The following is a 5198-nucleotide window of genomic DNA, read 5'->3' as shown; positions in this document are numbered from 1 at the left end:
TATTTATATACCAAATATATTTTAATTTATCATTTTCAATCTTTATATATTTTAAAATTTTAATTCTAGTCTAAACAAAAATCATAAACTTGTTGATTTCATTATAATATCTTTATAAATTAAATTTGAAATTTTAAAATTTGATTAAACTAAGATATTTTTAAATTAAATTTATTGTTTTCATATTTATTTTTTAATGATTATATATATATATATATGAAATCATTAAAATAATTTAATATTCAAATTATAATATATATTATATTATAATTAATTATAATATATATATATATATTATATTGTAGTTAATATTCAAATTATAATCATAAGATTGTGACATGTGTCACAATTTTATTGGAGAAACAATTTTATTAAATTAAATTGAAATTAGTACCTAATTAAAAATTAAGAATTAAAGTTATCTTGGTGATCAAATTGATTAATTCTAAAATCTAGGGGATTTAATCTACAATTTAATACATGACTAGAATAAAAGATTTTAAAGCTAATGCCCAAATTAAGACATTACACAAATTAAAAATAAAATCATGATCAAATTAGATTAAATGAAAATCTAAGGAAATAAATCATATACAAGTAGTGATCAAAATGGAAGAAAACAAAATAGGGTGCCAGCGCCGTGAATACATAATTTTACAAGCACCTGTGTCCTAATTATATCATTTTTAACTTCCACGTAAACACCTTCGTTAAATATTAACGTCCTGTTGAACCCATTTAAACAGTTGAGTGATATACATTGAAGATACTAATTTTTTTTTTACTTTTTACTCATTTTATTATTATTATTATTATTATTATAATTATTATTATTATAATTATTATTATTAAAAAATAATTACAAACAGGCCCAAATTGGACCGGCCCAATTACAAAGGACCCAACTGGCCCAAATCAAAAACCCTAAAACCCAATTAGGGTTTTCTATCCTAGTGCTGCCGCCGCTTTGCTTCTCCACCGTTGGATCTAGCATTGATCCAACGGTCCAGATGGCGCCAGACGAAACCCTAGGGTTATGATACCCTAGGGACTACACCAGTTGCCGCCGCTCCACGTCGCTCCAGCCGCTGCCACTCCCCAACCGAAGTCTCCAGAAGTTCCAACGCCAGCCGTCCACGTTATGGCCATGGGGTGAGTCACCCCTGGGAGTCCGGTGACTCACCGAAGGGTATTCTTTTACCCGGTCCGATGGCCACACCGGTGATGGCTATAAAACCATCACCCCATCTGTAGAAAAAAAATGGAGGACAGACCGAGAGAGACAGAAACAGAGAGCAAAGATACAAAAACGAAGAACAACAACCCACAACCAGCAGTAAACCAAAACAGAAACGAAAAGAAAGGAAAAAAGCTTACCGAGGAAGCCACCGGACCTCTTCAAACGTCACCAAAACCTTCGAAAACCGAAGGTACTTCTTTAGATTTGCTCCGATTGGGAACTGTTTAGGAGAAAAGAGCATCGGAACCGTCATTAGGACGGTCCGATCTACATAATGGTGTAAAAATAATTTTTTTCGGCCACCGGATGCGGTGGCCGGCGGTGAGGGTCACGGCGGCAGACGGCTGTCGTCCGGTGACCGGCTTCCCTCCGATAAGGGAAGCTAGAGAGAGGGGAGAGCATTTCATTTCTCTCTTAGTTAGAGAGAGAAATATAAAAAAAAAGAAATGAGATATGGCATGAAGGGCCAGTCGGATTTGGCTTTAAATAGCCCTTCCCGAACGACGTCGTTTCGGGGAGGGCTATTTGTGTAATTTTTTAATTGTTAAATTCCGTCCGCCATCCCTCAAATTTGTAAACTTTATATTTTAGTCACTAAATCAATTCATAATCCTTTTAATTCGGTTCTTTAATTTCAATTTTATTTATTTTAGTCTTTTATATTAAAATAATATATATATGGTAAATAACAGATTTAATCCCTTAATTTTAATAATTAATATTTTAATCCTGAGTTTATATTTTTAATTTATTTTAATCTGATATTCGAATTTTAGATAAGTTTTATTTTAGTCACTAAATTAATAAATAAGAAAATAGCATGTTTAATCCCTATAATTTTGATTAATTATGAATTAGATATTTAATTTTAATTTTACTATAATTTAGTCACCAATTTTAAATATTTTCATATAGTTCTAATTGTATTTTTATTGTTTTAATTTTACTTGTTTATATATTTAAATATTTTTATTATTATGTAGTCATAAATATATATATAATAAATAATAATTTATTTTTTTCAATAAATTATTTTTATTTTTCAATATCGAAGAAAAGGGCAGTCTTAATACAACTGGATGTCCTATTTTGGTATTTTAAAATTAAATATTATCAAAAATATTATTTAATTTTATTTAAATTAATATTTATTAATATCAAAGAAAAAAACTGTCTTAAGGCAACTAGAAGTCCTTTTCTGATATTTTTAAATAAATAAAATATTTTTTATATAATTTTGAAATAATAGGATTATAAATTAAATATATTTTAAATTTTTAAGTTTTTAATAATAGAGACAATTTATAATTAAAAAAAAGTACCAATTTTGGGCGTTGTAGGGGTACTAATCCTTCCCTAAACGTAACCGACCACGAATCCCTTTTTATTATTAAAAAGAACGAATTTTTGGTTATAAACGCAGATCAGTTCATTTTTTAATTGATGTTTTCTTAAAACTCTTTTAGAAAATAATTTTTAGGTATTCGACCTACCTGACCCAAAAGGCCGATGGCGACTCCCAAATTATTTTCAAAAAAAAAACCATTTATTCACATCAATTTTCCCGTCAAATAAATATTTCGTACCCGGACGAAAACTGGTTACGACAGCTTGGCGACTCCGCTGGGGACGGTTAAACTTTAAAACCAATTATAAATTGTCTCTATCAGTTAGAAATTAAAATTCATATATTTAATTTTTAATTATTTTCTTTCAAATTATTATTTTTTATTTAGATTTTTTTTATTTTATTTTTCTGTTTGTTGTTTGAACATTTCTCCTCACACACAACACTTGCATTGCATAACATAAAGCTCTATAATTGAGTTTGTCCTTTTTAAGTGGGAGTGAAAGCGACGTCTTTGTGAGAATTTATTCTCCGTGTCAGACCTAGCAAGTAACTTTCGGGGTTCATATGCTCTATGTCTTCGTGAGAATTTATTCTCCGTGTCAGGCATAGAATTGAGTTTGTTGTTTGAACATTTCTCCTCGAATTAAACTCGATCCACTTTAGTCTGTGATGGATTATGATTGAGGGTTAACAGCCCAAGGGGGCACTAACAAGGACAATTCGGGTACCTTTATTCTTAGATCTAAAACCTTGCATATAAACCCTAGAAACCCTTCCGATCTGAAGCCATGTCGAAATTTTGTCCAAAATAGGTGTACACACAGGAGAAATGAATTTTAACTTTTCTTTTAATTTATTTATTTTCTTACTGATTAAATTACACGTATATTTAAATCATTTAAATTATGAAAAATCATGTTTAAATAAAAATATTTAGGTAGATATTATCATTAAGTTTCTTTATTATGTAAACTAATTCATTTCTTTTTGTGTGTTCTTTATTTTTTCTGTTTGCATAGCATCATACAAGATAAAAGGAATTGATTCTCGTGTTAATTGTCTCATTGGAAAGCCTTCATCCATGGATAAAAAGTGTTCAAATCAAATAATTCTAAACTCAGAAGTAAGACAGTGGGCTGAGGACTTACAAAGACAAGGAGGAGACAGTCTGCAGGATGATTATGTATCTGACTTGGCCAGTTATGCTCCAGTTTCGCTAAAAAGAAATGATATGCAAGATTTGCGAAGCATTTGGGAAAGTTGGGATTCAAACAAAAAATTGCAGTTTTATCAGACTTACGGAGACATCCCATATTTGCTCTATGTCGAAGTTGATGATGAATTACTCAGAGCCCTAATTCAATTCTGGAATCCAGTGTACAATTGTTTCACTCTCAATAAGGAGGACTTGGTCCCTACTATTGAAGAGTATACAACTTTGCTACATATAGAAGGGGCTTTGGAGAATCGAATTTATTCAAAGTCAATTAAAACTCAACCCTTTCGAGTTAAATTAGCAAAGATTACCGGGGTACGAGAAGAATGGGTGGCATCCCGTACAAAACAAAAAGGCGAAAGTGAAGGCATTGCTTGGACCAACATTAAAGAACTTATTCAGAGTCATCCAGACACTAAAGTACGATTCAATCTATTTGCTCTGGGTATGTATGGTATGGTCATCTTCCCAAAAGTATTGGGATATGTTGAAGCTGCAGTGGTAGATTTGTTTGAACAGCTACAAAAAAAGATTAATCCTGCTTCTGCAATTCTAGCAGAGACTTTCAGATCATTAAATGTTTGCAGAAAGCTAGGAGGTGGACGATTCTCAGGGTGTACCCAGTTGTTATATGTTTGGATCCGTAGCCATTTCTGGAAGACAGAAAAGGTTTCATACCGACGTTTTAATACGGATTACTCACCATTAAAAGAATTTCTGGAGCAAGAATGGCCGAAAGAAATTAAGAAAGATATGTGGATTAATGCCTTTCGAAATCTGCAAAGCAATCACATTGTTTGGCGAGCCCCGTGGCAAATCCAAAGGGAATTCTTTTACAAATGTGGGGATTACAATTGGATAATGCTGCTCGGATTATGGGGAGGAATTGGATATGCACCACTTCTGGTCATAAGACAGTATGAAGGTCGTCAATTTGTACCTGTTACCGCTGGATTACATTCATCTGAGTTCGCATTCCACAGCAAAAATTTTAAAAGAAATATCATGGAAGCTGTTATAGCTTGGAAAACAACTTTTTGGATCCGAGCTAAAGCAGCAAAAGAAATGCTAACTCCTGATTATGAGGAATGGAGATCTGTTAGGAAAAATGAAAATATTCCTCTACGAGATCAAAATGAGGATATCTCTATGGAAGATCGCATTAAGATGGTTCCATCAGAGATTGAAATCCTGAGAGCTGAGTTTGAAGCAGAAAGAGAAGGCTGGTCAAGAGAATTAGAGCAAATGAGACGAGATAAAGCTATGTTGGGTGTTGATATTGACTTTCATTCATCACAATGTGCAATGTTGAGAGAAAACAAAGAAAAAGTTGATGGTGAATTTAGAGCATTAAAGAAAAATTACCAAGAGTTATATAAATCCCGGAAAGC

This window comes from Hibiscus syriacus, unplaced genomic scaffold (genome assembly GCF_006381635.1).
Source record: "Hibiscus syriacus cultivar Baekdansim isolate YM2019G1 unplaced genomic scaffold, ASM638163v2 tig00110450_pilon, whole genome shotgun sequence".
NCBI classification, from domain to species: Eukaryota; Viridiplantae; Streptophyta; class Magnoliopsida; order Malvales; family Malvaceae; genus Hibiscus; species Hibiscus syriacus.
The sequence above is the reverse complement of the archived record's forward strand: the minus strand, read 5'-3'. Positions refer to the sequence as shown.